At 28.3% G+C, this 13,709-nt stretch overlaps 1 long non-coding RNA gene across 1 annotated transcript in view; it reads left to right on the top strand.

Annotated features, from left to right (window-relative positions):
- Positions 1–2,485: 2,485 nt before the first annotated feature.
- The window catches only part of LOC127281880 (uncharacterized), a 37,049-nt gene continuing 25,825 nt past the window's right edge, over positions 2,486–13,709 (top strand). Inside the window, exons 1-5 of the long non-coding RNA XR_007843106.1 lie at positions 2,486–2,546; positions 2,858–3,054; positions 3,580–3,693; positions 4,023–4,091; positions 4,232–4,328. This is a non-coding gene — a long non-coding RNA (uncharacterized LOC127281880). The remainder of the gene's footprint in view (positions 2,547–2,857; positions 3,055–3,579; positions 3,694–4,022; positions 4,092–4,231; positions 4,329–13,709) is intronic.

Genomic DNA, 13,709 nt, shown 5'->3' with positions numbered 1-13,709 from the left:
TTTATCAACAAAAAAAAAAAAAAATAGTTTTTTCAAAAATATCAAATTGATTTTTATTTTAAATAAACTGGAAATAATTTGATATATATGTATAATTGCTGATTTTATAAATAGTAACGCGCATTTCAAAAGTATAGAAGCGCATCTTTCGCGCATAAATTGCACAGTCAGCAGAAAATTATCGGATAGGTATGGAATGGGGGAAAGCAATTAAGCTTTCACCTGATTTATTTCGGGCATAAATAATTTGGAGAAGTACTAATTATCGTTGAGCACCCGAGAGAGAATCTATCTCTCTTCCCTCTCTCAAGATGAAAGCACCCGCTTATACCGTGTGGCCAAACTTCCCGTGAAACGATAAATTCTAGAAACAATAGGAAACTCCGTCGCTAGACAATAGAAGAAATATACTGCCCGGCTAACATTGCCCCCCCTTACGACGGAAGCGGACCTCCAGTTCATTTTCGGAGAAAATGAAAAAAAAAATCTCAAGAAACGAGTCAAGAGTTGTTCTCTTTCTTGTATTTTGAAATTTTTTTTTTTTTTTTTTTCTTAACGAAAGAAAAAAATGTAACAAGAATTTTTGAACATTTTTCTAATAAAAAAGAAAATGAAATTTTTGTTTGAATTTAAATATGGACTTTTCCATTGTAAATATTTCTGGATTATTTCTTCTCAAGATTGAATTCTATTTGTCAAGGACAGTGATTCCTTCCTAAAAAGCGATTTTTTGAAGACCGTTAATTTTAAGCATTGGAGATCATTGGAAACGTCAGACGAATGTCAGTCACTGTCAGTCTGTTGGATGTCAGTGCTTTTCGCTCCACCCCCTAGTATATATATATATACTATATGTATATATAAAGGTAGAGAGTGATGGCAACACGAAAACGCACAACGTGAAATCATCTGTCTCCTTGCCATAATTTTCTGTTCGAAAAGAGCCTCTCTTCTAAACCAGTTCACCTGCCTACTTTCTTAATTACCGTGTTTCTAAAATTCTAACCATGAAATTCAAATTTTCAAGGTACATTTTTAAATACTTTCCTCATTTTTCCTTGCTGTAGATTAGAAAAAATCTCATTTGTAAACATAGTATAATTAATTTTTTCAATGAAAATAAATATTAGGGATTTAGTTTAAAGTTTCACGGTAAAATAATATTATTTCATTTTATTTGGAATAAATTATTGAAATTAATTTTTCAAAATAATAAAATAAATTTTTAGATATAAAATGGACTCACCGATGATGAATTTCCACAATTGAAAGCTCAAAAATTGACTCATCTATGGATCAGCGCCTTTTCCAATCATCCTTCCTGGTCTTTTAGTGCTGAAAAAATAAAAAAATAAATAAAAATCGATTCAAATGGAAAAGCAACAATAATATATAGATTACTTTACTTTTTTTTTTTTTTTTTTTGAATTTGTCCTCCAATTTTATAAATTAAGACTGAAAAAATGGATTAGTAAAATATAGAAACATTCTCATAATATACAATTACGAAAAAAAAATTAGAATAATAATGTAAAATAGTTATAAAATGTAGAATATTAATTTGTCATTTTACAAAATTTATAAAAAAATTAAACTTAGAATTATTAAAAACTTTCATTGATAATTAAAAATATACCTTATATATCACACGCACTTGAAAATTGACAAAAAAAAATAACCTGCATTGTCTCTAATTGACTATACAATTTTAAACCACACCAACAAAAAACTTATCACAACTTCTCAATTTCAACAAGACTGGAAATAATAACCTACACTGACTCTAATTTTACTTGACTATTCAATTTTAAAGCAACAAAACACTTATCACAATTTTTTTTATAAACTTAAATTCAACAAGACATGGCAATCATAACCCCCCACTGACTCTACTTTTAATTACATTACAACCGCACTAATGCTATTTCTATCAATATACGATTTAATTACACGAGGCTGCAATGGCAAACTTTTTTTTGGCGCTTGCGCATTAAAAATTCATTGAAATTTACAAATCTATTGTTCTTTTCACAAAATTTACTGTTTTTTTTTCAATCATGTGACGAATTGCAACCATTTTTACTGATTCTGAAGGAAAAAGAAACAAATATACATACCTATACAAGTCAACAGCAGATGATCATATCACTTTGTCAAAGGAGATTTGTGTCGAAAAACTAATTATAATCACGTATAAATCTCTAATTACATTGTTATATTATTAAACAATTATCACATTAAATTTTATTTGACCGTTATTATTTGCTTTGTGTAGAAAATATAGAACTTCACAAAGAGCTGACTTCAGACTATGGCTGACCGCCAGGGTTGGGTAATTACGCGCACCAACATTAGAAGTGGAACGTCCTAAATGTGTCACTTCCGCAGGGATATTTTTTATTACTAGGATATTTGTCCACCAATAAGAAAATTATAATAAAATATCTACCAATCACAGCAAAGGTAGTCTATTACTTCTACTTCTCGTCAAATTTTTGCTCATAATGACGGTTATTCTCCACATCCTCCTGTTTATTCAATAAAAGGTAAGATTTTCACATTTTTTTAATGAGATATTGTATTTTAATTATTGTTTGTGTCGAGTTAAATAATATTTTATTAAAAGTTTAATCCAAATATGTCAAAAATTAACAAAAGTCCATTTTTTGCACAAAATAATAAAAAATAGATTTTGACTAATTTTTTTTGTTTTTTGATTAGTATTAAATGTTTCTGAACAATGAAACACAAAATGTAATTGTAATAATGGGGACTAATAAAGTTGCACTAATTTAACCCTTTTTTTACCTCTTCCACCCTTTTTACACAGCATACTTTACCGCCATTTTTTCCACAGGTTATTACATATAGCGAACCCTCCCCCTCCCTTCTAGAAGTCAATGACATTTTCTTCCAAAATGGCGACGAATTGAAGAATATATTAAGAAAAACTTGCAATTTCCACTTTATTAACGGATAATTAAACTCATCCTGGACTTTCATGATCGGAGTCTGATAAAACATCATCTCCTGGAAGGATAATTGGCAGATATGGTAAGTTTTTCTTAAATGCTTAGTATATTTTCAATGATAAATGAACAAAGGCAACTTTTTTGATTTTTCTTCCTCTTCTGCCAAGGAAACTTTGTATTTCCCTTTATACTTGTAATTATTAATTGTTATAGATAAAAATATAGAAATAATTTTTTGTATTTTTAATACATTTTGTCTTTCAATTATGTGATTAGATTTAAGGTTATGATTTTTTTTTTGGTATTAAATGCGTTAAATAATATTTACGTAATATTAATAAATAAACAGTATGAATAATAATAATATAACAAACAAAAATTTTGTTTAGAGGTTAGGAAATACAAATCCAGTATATTAATCAACTTATTATCAATATTACAATTTGTTTTTAAATTTGCTTACATTAGAAATTCCATGTACTTTCTTTTATTAAAATCTTTTAATTTTAAATACATTAAGTAAATTTAATTAAAAATTATTATTTTTGGAAAATAATTTCCAAAGTTGAACGGTATTTTTAAATAGAAATAAATATTTATTTTTCAGCTTCCATCGTCATTTTGTTTTAAAAAACTACATAATCGTGATTTCTAAACAACAAAAGAAGTGGATATTTTGGGAGGATTATTTTTCAAAAATTGTCAAAAATGAATATTTTTGGTAAGTATTAATAATAAATTTCAAGATACTATTATATTTAAATGAAAAATAGAATTTTAAATAAAATTGATCATCTATGAAAATAGGGGATCTCCCGAGTCTGACACTACAGATACGTTGATAGGGAATTTCAATTTTGCGTGTAGCCCCTTCTGTTTTCAAATATACATTGAATTTTTTTTTGAAAATTTAAAGAAAAAAAAAACATAATAATTCCGAAATTTTGAAACAGTAAAATAATAACAGTTTTTTTTGTATTTTGTAAAAAAAACCTGAATATAAAATTATATTTATATTTTTCTCGTTTTTCATAAATATTTTTTTTTTAGGATCATCAAATTATAAAAGACTGCAAATTCTCAAGGATTCCAATTAAGTGTCTTCCATAATCAATTAAAGTAAATATTCGATAAATATATTTTTAATAAATAAAAATTTTCAATAAATTAGTTTTATTATCTCATGATTGATAAAGTATACTAAAATTATATTCTAGATTTTATAACTATTTTAAATTATTTATTTTTCACATTTTCAGAGTTGAAGAATAGAAAAGCAGATAAGAAATGGCGATAAACCAGATGAGGTGAGAGATGAGGTGATATTTGCTGTCTATGGTGGAAAATTCAAAATCGGTGAGTCCTTATCATTACACAAATATTAAGGCCCAAAAGGTAATCATAATCACAAACTTATATATAAAACTTTTTTAAATTTACCCTATTATTTTAATTTATAAAAATTATTGAAAACTAAATAATTACAAAAATTTGCCTTCTTTGATGTATACATTGAGATTAATTTTTTTACTAAAAGTTTTTTTTTGGTAAATAAATTTGCAATTCCAATTAACTAAAAGAAGGTAAATTTAGCGGTTCAACAGATAATTAAAGAGTTGTCTAAAATTTATATATATTGAGTCACACGCGTGATTAAACTTGTATTATTTTTTCAAAGACTATAATATAATAATCGATCCGTCAGTTAGTCGTTTTGATATGTCACGGATCTTGAGATGTTTTAGCAATCGTTTTTTTAGACTGACACACACATATACATATTTAGTATAGAATTAACGCTCTCGGACCTTGGATTAAGCCCGCGGCGAAAATTAATTTACCCTAGAATTTATATTCTTTCAAAAAATTATATTTAACTATATAAACTAATTTTCGTTGATTTCAAATATTTCTCAAAAAAAAAAAAAGAGAGAATTGAAAAGTCACGAAATCCAATTTCTTTGGTTTCTGCTTTGTTACGTTCTTTCTTTATCCTATATATCGGTTCGAAGAAACCAATTTCGTCCTTGACTATTTTCAAACTCAAAAAGAAGTAGATAAAACAAATCTTATAGAAATGAAGATTTGGATTTTTAAAAAAAAATTTTTTTTCTTTATAGAATTATTCAAATCGAATATTTTATTGTTCTTGTCGAAAGATGTTATAGCTATTTCGAATATACAGGGTTGATATTCGTCGACAAGTGAATAGCTCAACAGAGAGCCATCATCCAAGACCACATTTTCACTTCTCTCTTTCTCTTTATTTTACTTTCTCCCTCTCGATATATATATTTTGTGCTGGCACTTTCTTCATCCCTCATTTTGGAAGACTTCTAAAGTCCTTATATCTCTACATTCTACAATGTTTTCTTTACTGCTCATGGAATTTCCACTCTCTCAATGTATATACTCTTTGCATGAAATTCGCTTTTCCTCTCTCCATCTCTTTGGCAAAATGACTTTCTCTTCTCATCTTTCTCGAAAACTTGCCGACCAAACCTGAACCATTCTACCCTCTACATACGCCACTTATCGAGTTCAGAATGTTCTCCGCTTCGATGCATTCTGTTCCAACCAATCGTCCATACTTATTATTTATTTTTTTTTTTAATATGCAAATTAGTGTAAAAATAGAGCGCCAGATTATTCCAAAAAAAAAAATAATTAGTTAGAATTTTCAATTTCAGAAAGAATATTTTAAAGAAAATTAAATTAAATTAATTAAACTAAATTTAAAGAATTATATTTACCTACAATTAGGTAAATAAATAAGTAAATAAATAATTATTTTTTAGGCGAATTTTCATTATTCGAATTAAACTTTAATAGAAATTTCTTTTACTTAACAAAATTTTTAGATACCGAATTTTTATTTCACAAAATTTCTTTTTATCCAACTTTTTATTTTAAAGAATTCTAATTAAACCGAATTTTAATTTAACATAATTCTCATTGAAGAAAATTTTAGGTGATACAAATTATTAAATGTAAAAATTTCTAATTCATCGAATTTTTATTTGCACAAATTGTTATTTGATAGAATTTTTAAAACGCCAAATTTTCATTTATCCAAAATTGCAAATAAATAAAACAAAAAGAATTCGGCGTTGTTTCTAAAAATTTACCAATCACAATTTTCTTGATAATTTTTAAAAATCGCACCAAAATATTTCTGTCTATTATTTATTTGATTATTTGTTATTACGGATAAATGAAAATTTTGGTAATTTAAAAATTCTATTCAATAAAAATTCGTACAAATAAAAATTTGAACAAATGAAAATTCGGTGAATGGTAAATTCTAGTAAAATTTAAAAATTCTCACCACTTAAAATTCTCTTTAATTAAAATTTTGCTAAATGAAAATATTCGATTAAATTACAATTCTTTCTAAATAAAAGGTGTTATGTAAATATTAATTCTGATAATTATGAAAATTCTATCAAATAAAAATTATCTAAAAAATTTGTAAAATAAAAATCAATGCGTTCTGTAAAAATTTTCATTTTTAAAAAAGAATAGCAAATTTTTTTTCTAATTATTTTTCAATTAAATAAATAAAAAATTTAATTAAAGAAAAAAAATTTTAATTCAACAATTTTGAAATTGAATAATAATTATTAAATTATTTAAAGTTTATTAATAAGATAAAATTTTGATTGATGTGTATATAAAATACTTAATCGGCTTAAGTACTTTTTTTCTGAATCGAATGAGTGAGTTTTTAGGTCGTGAACAAAGTCAAGTGATATAGAGGGTGTGTTTGAGCATCACTGGACTTTGCAAGAGGGGTTGGTCACCCTCTGCAAGGTTCTAGAATGTTGTCACTAAAGGCGGCAGTGGCGATGAGCAGAGAAGAGAGTAAGAGAGAGAGAGAGAGAGAGAGAGAGAGAGAGAGAGAGAGAGAGAGAGAGAGAGAGAGAGAGAGAGAGAGAGAGAGAGAGAGAGAGAGAGAGAGAGAGAGAGAGAGAGAGAGAGAGAGAGAGAGAGAGAGAGAGAGAGAGAGAGAGAGAGAGAGAGAGAGAGAGAGAGAGAGAGAGAGAGAGAGAGAGAGAGAGAGAGAGAGAGAGAACGGGGTGGCCATATAGCTATATAGAATAGGGTGAGGGTGGGGGGTGGTTTAGGGTGAATTCTAAAGTCCACCGAAGGGGAGAACCACCGACTGAAGCTGGAGAACCAAGGCTGAATTTACGCCTGCCACTGAATTCCTCCAGGGCCTCATATCACTCTCCTACACCTTCTCATCTTCGTATGTAAATATACACACACATATATATATATATATATATATTCGCTCTGAGCAAACACCTACCCCTATATACGTAAAATCTTTAATACTAGTAGGGTGGAATCTGGAAAGTTTTCGAATTTCTCGACTGTTGGTCGAAACATTTTTGAAAAATAAATTAAAAATAATAATTTTCAAAATCAAAACAGAATTTAATAGGTAATTAATTTTTGAAACTAATTTTATATCTATAATTTTGAAGATCTCTATATATTTTAGATTAAAAATTTCTAAATTCAATTGTTTGGACTGTATTTAATCAGTACCATAGTATTTCGGGCAAAATAAACGGAACCCAATGTGGTAGCAGAACTGAACAGTCATTCTAACACGAGGAGCCAATCACGCTCAAAGACAAACAGAGAATCAACGGACCCCTGTTGATTGTCGAAGAGTCTTTTCTGGGTTCGTGTCTTGAGTTTCTGAAACTAGAGGACTAGAAAGACGTTTCTTGAATACAAAATTCATGTCTATTAAAGATGATCAAGGTTAGATAACATATTTTTCGTTAGATATCATTATTACTATTACTACGTGTGAGAATTTTTTTTCGAAAAATTGAAAACATTTTTTTTTTTTTTTCCTAGAAGTTTAAATTTTTTAAAAACTCGTTTCATAAAACTTCTTTTTTTTCCCGTTTGGAATTTTTATAAATCGCAAGTTAAAATTGAAATTATTTCGGTTGAGAATCAAGATTTATAAGACATATTTCTATATACATATATATATATATTTTTTTTCTTCAAGTTCTCTTGATTCGCTACAATTTGCAAATACGGTAGTCATAAAATCTGTCAAGCACACATGTGTGACGACGAGTGGCACTAAATTCAACTTCATGGTCACTCTCTTTACGACTTTAAAATCGTTTTCTTGTTGGGAAAAACCACTTGGCTTCGTTCTGTAAGTTTTCCCTTTTTGCCACACAAATGTTTAAATCTATATTGCTAACAGACCACTGGCGCACATTTGGTCAAAAAGGAAATGACATCTATAAAATGACAAAAACCGAGGTCATATCCTCAATATGTCCCGAAAAGAAAACAGGAAAGAAAATTTCAAAATTATTTTTTTTTAAATTTCTCCTACGTAATAAAATTAAAAAATTATTTATTTATTTTTTTTTGTTTTAATTCTTTTTAAAAGTTGAACAATTTTTTATTGAAATTCAAAAAGGTTGGCAATTTTGTTACAACACTTGATTCTAGTGAAAAATGCAAACACGTCGAAGAGGTTTCATGAAAGATATAGAAGGGAAGATAAAACGCAGGAAAAGTCCGTATAGAGGTCGAAGGGAACGGTGGACGCGCGTATGTGGATATCGATCAACCCGGATCCTCCCTCGGTGGTCTTCTCTAGACTCCTCCGAAATTTCTCATTCCCTCGAGTTACACCGAATTTACCTAACGTAGGCTATGCTCTGTATCTCTCCTCTTCTTCTTCTTCTTCATCATCAGTCTCTCTCTTCTCTCTTTCTCCATCGCTATATATTCAATGTATTTTCTTCTCTCTTGCTTAACTCCTCGATGCCACTTTATACTCTACATATATATATATATATCCCTCTCCAAAGAGAGAGAAAGCTAGTTACAGACGTGACGGACCCTACCTTACGACGAAAAGCAAAGCTTTTAAAGCTTGGAATATTCACGAGGCGAGCTTTGGACAAGCGAAATACATCTACACCGAGCTTAACCAATATCCGGTCTCATGAGGTCGATTATCAGCCTTTGAAAATGATCAAAAGTTTAGATAAAGTTTGCATATACTCTTCAGAAAACAAAGGAACAAAAAAATTTAGACAAAAATTGATAGATATAGAAAAAATAGTTTATTGATAGCTAAAATATCTAAACCGGTTAGTCAACACTATCGTGGCGCATAATTATCCCATGAAAATCATTAATTAAAATTTTTATGATAAAATTATTAGAAATAATTATTTTTATATTTTCAATTTTTGAACTAAAATAATTTCTTTTTACACCAATTTTTTTTTACAATAAAATTTTAATCTACCAAAATTTTTTATTTGCCGAAATTTTTATTTTACATTTATTTTCTTTACAGGGATTTTTATTTAAATTGATTTTAATTCAAGTGAATTTTAATTTAAGACTTCTCGTTCAATAGAATTTTATGATTCGAATTTTTAAGTGACAGAAATTCAAATTCACCGAATTTTAATTTGTCCGAATTTTGATTTGTACAAATTTTTATTTGTCCGAATTTTGATTTGTACAAATTTTGATTTGCTCAAATTTTAATTTGTCCGAATTTTGATTTGTACAAATTTTTATTTGTTCGAATTTTTATTTGTCCGAATTTTGATTTGTACAAATTTTTATTTGCTCGAATTTTTATTTGTCCGAATTTTTATTTGTACGAATATTTTGATTTGTACAAATTTTTATATATTCGAATTTTTATTTGTCCGAATTTTTAAATTTACGAATTTTTAACACGTTTGAATTTTTATTTATCCGAAATTAAAAATGTCCGAATAAACAATCGACAGAAAAATGTTGCCGCAATTTTTAAAATTGATCAATTAGAAATTATTAAGAAAATTGTGATTGGTCAATTTTAAAAATGGCGCCGAAATATTTCTGATGATTGAATATTGGGCCATTGAAAATTTCAGACAAATGAAGATTCGTTGTTTTAAGAATTGTATCAAATAAGAATTATGATAAAAATCCGAATAAATGAAGATTCGGTAAATTAGAAATTTTGAATCGAAAATTTATATCACTTAAAATTGAGTTAAATTAGAATTCTTTTGATTTTTTCTTCCTTTTTCATAACTTAATAAAACATCATGTAAATAAAATAAGTGTAAAATAAAAATTTGGTAGCCTAAAATTTTGTTAAGTAAAAATTTGTATAAAATTATTATTATTATTATTATTATTATTATTATTATTATTATTATTATTATTATTATGTTCTGTCCAATTTTGTATTCGAAAAATTAACATTGGAAAAAAATAGTATTGAATCAAGAAAACCAATTTACTTGTTTGTATTTGAGTCAATATTTTCTTGATCCAAGAAAATTTTAAATAAATTTTCTTGAATTAAGAAAAGTAGTGAATCAAATAGGAACAAGTACATTATTCTTTCATACCTTTTTTCAGTGTATTCTGAAAATTTGTTTTTAAGTAGGAATTTTTTTTTTGTCTCAAGAAACCCCATATAGAGTGAAATAGTAATATAAAGAAAAGAGAAACGTCTTTGATTTTTTACGCGGTGAAAGTTTGTCAGGTGACAGAAAGTATGCCCTTGAAGAGAAGAAAAAAAGAAAGAAAAAAAAAGTGGTTAAAGCCCGATATAAATTTCAGGCTTAGAGAGAAAAAAAAAAAGAGAAAAAGCGATACAAAGTGAAAAAATATCTTGTAAGGAAGAGGAAAAATGTGTCCAAAGTGGTTGGACAAGTAAGGATGCCACGCCTCGGTTGATTTCCAAGTCTGGCACAGAGCCCATGCGAGGGTGGTAGCCCTGTTCGTTGGCAATCGTTGTCGTACTCTCTCTCTCTCTCTCACTCTCTCGAAAAGCCATGGCTAGGGAAATTATTCATGTGATTCTCGGCGCGTCGCGAATCACGAGAATCTATATCCACTGTGTTGCCTCGAAGAGTATATAAGGAAAAGAAGAGCCAAACTCCCAGGAGAGTTTGAGATTCGAGGATTTGTTTGCGCCTTCAGAGAAAGGACCAAAAGTTTTACTCCGACATATCTTTTAGGCGCTACGGGCAACGGACACTTGACAAGGATTTTTTTTTCAAATTTAGTTTATTGCAATTACTACTGGATTTATTTTATCTCAAAATTCAAATTTGAACATTTTTTTGTAGTTTTTTTTTTTTTTGGTAATTTCGTAGTTTTTGATTTTTCGTACAAAAAAATGTGTAGCATAAAAAATGAACAAAGAACTAGTATGAAAATACTTTCGGTGTTAAGGAGACTTGCTTCAAAATTTATTTAAAATATAGTCTTAAGGGAATTTTTGATTTTGTAATTCGAATTTTCAATTCGACTTTTTTCTCAAATTCCTATTTTCTTAAAAAAAAAAAAAAAATTCATTTGTCTAGAAGTCTTGCCAATTCTATTTTCTGGTCTTCAGATTCAGTTATAGTCAATTGAGTCTTTTTTTCCTACCTCTCAGCAGGAAGAATTTCATTTTCAAATTGAAAAAAATAACTTGTTTGAATACACAAAGATTTAACGAAAAATTCCATTAATTCACTAAAATGATAATTGAACTGATGTTAATTCAATTGTAAATGAAATATTGTCGATTAATGTATTGCTGCAAGTGTCAAAAAAAAAAAAAAAAGTTACGTGTAATTTGGTATCATTTGTCAAGGGATATATTTTCCGGGAACTATGAGTTATTATAATTTGCAATGGTTCCAAGGAAAATCGAGGGCATTTTTGAGTTTGTAAGTTACTGGTATGACATGAATGCAGTCGTATATGCATTCAAAATGGATTTTCAGCGACTGTAAAACCGTCACCGTTTTCTCTGTCGGGAAAACGGTTGGAGGCTATTGTCCAAGAAAGTCAAGGGAGGAACACAGCGGGTGATTTAGTTTTGGAAATTTCCCTGCTGGAGTCTATATGAGGGTGTCGAAGAAGTTAAGTTCTTCAAATTTTTGCAATGTCCGTAACAATTTAAATTTCCCATTGTGAAAGAAATTAAAATTTCTTATTTCGGTATATATAAATTTTTTTTATATGGAAAAAATTATTATAATAATAACATTAAAGGTATACAATTTTAATGAAAAAAATAATTTAAATGAGAGAGAAAAAAAAAAAAAATTCGTAAGATTGTTTTTGCGGCTTTTGTGTACGCTATTTCGTTTGGAGGAAAGACCTAGTTTTGTTTGTAGTTGTATTCAACAGTGAGCAGGATCGTGTGTCAATGCACCCACCAAAATTACAGAAACACCGAAGGCTGATGGCTTTTGGGTTCTCTCTTTGCTTCATTTTGGTAATTACGACTAAAGGCTAGCAATCTCGTGAGGCAGGGAGGGTGAATGGAAGGGCTTAAATCTCTACGAAAATCGCTCGGCAAATAACAGAGACCACTTTGAAATGCCCTGTGCATTGTGCAACGCAACACTTTTTTTTTTTTTTCTTCTTTTTATTTTATCTTTCTCAATTTCATTCGCCAATTATTTTGTCGATTGGCGGAAATATGATTCCGAATCTTACGTTTGTTTTTAACTTTTGAAATTAACTTTTAAAATTATCAAGTTGGTTCTTGTTTGTACCAATAAGCAAAGAAAATATTTAAAAAAAAAAAATAATCTTACGAACGAAACAAAGAAAGATAATTTTTAATATCGCGAGATTTCATAAATTATTATTATTATAATTATTGGAGAAATCGAAGTGATTTTCATCGTAATTCTGGATATTTTGTTTTGTATATTAAAAGCGAACTGCAAGTCATTAAAAAAGGACCTCATGCTGAGGAGGAGGACAAGAACATTGAATACTAACTTGAGGTATTTACGACTTCCACAAGTAACTTTAAAGCAAATTTTCCCAAAATTTTTAAAGATTACAAGCTTAAGTTTTTGGACATCATATCCAACATAAGAAATACTGGTTTTCATGCGAGAGAAACTAATGAAGCTCTCAATCCATCTTGGAATATTTTCGAGATTGTTAGATAAGATTTGATGAATTCTTTTGCGTTCACATATTCTTTAAAACATACTTTACTTTGTTGTATATTGTCTTCATTTTCAGAAATTATAAATTTTCTTATGGTTTTAAAAGATTAGAAAAATTTGTTTAGCTTTTTTGTATTTTTATTTAATTTTCAAAAGATCATTCTTTATTTTGAGTGAAAATATATATATTCCGCGAGTTAAGTTTACGTAAGGATTAATTTTCTGAGGGATTAGTTCAAAACCTGCTTTTTGTATTTATTTTTTTCCTGACTACTAATGGAAAATATTTCATTTATAATTTAATTTAATATGTAATTTATTAAATTTTTGAAATTGTAAAAACAAAGTGATTGAAATTATCGGTATCGCATTGAGAAATGCAATTTTTCAGAATTAACTGTAAAGAACCTCCCATCTTTTGAAGCCTTAAAGAGATGCACTTCACTACGCCCATACCTAATCGCATTATCGCTCTTCTCTTTAGAACTAAAATCCTGCAGGTAAAAGGACACTATTCAGCTTTCTCTTACTTGTATTGAATCTTACTCTCTCTTTCTCTATCTCATTCTTAAGCTTTTTATTGTTTTAATACCCACAATTTTCTAAATCTAAAAATATTTCAGAAAACACGTCCGATTGTAAATTTTATTTTATCTATACTGGGCACGTTTTGCTCTTTATATAATTCTGTCTTGAGTGACAGTAAGCCGCAATTTTCAAAATATAATCTCTTTTCTAATTTAAAACAAAATTTAGT

The sequence above is a fragment of the Leptopilina boulardi genome, unplaced genomic scaffold, assembly GCF_019393585.1.
Source record: "Leptopilina boulardi isolate dan_hultmark-lab unplaced genomic scaffold, ZJU_Lbou_2.1 LbouV2_114, whole genome shotgun sequence".
NCBI lineage: Eukaryota > Metazoa > Arthropoda > Insecta > Hymenoptera > Figitidae > Leptopilina > Leptopilina boulardi.
This window is presented reverse-complemented; position numbering and strand designations above follow the sequence as displayed.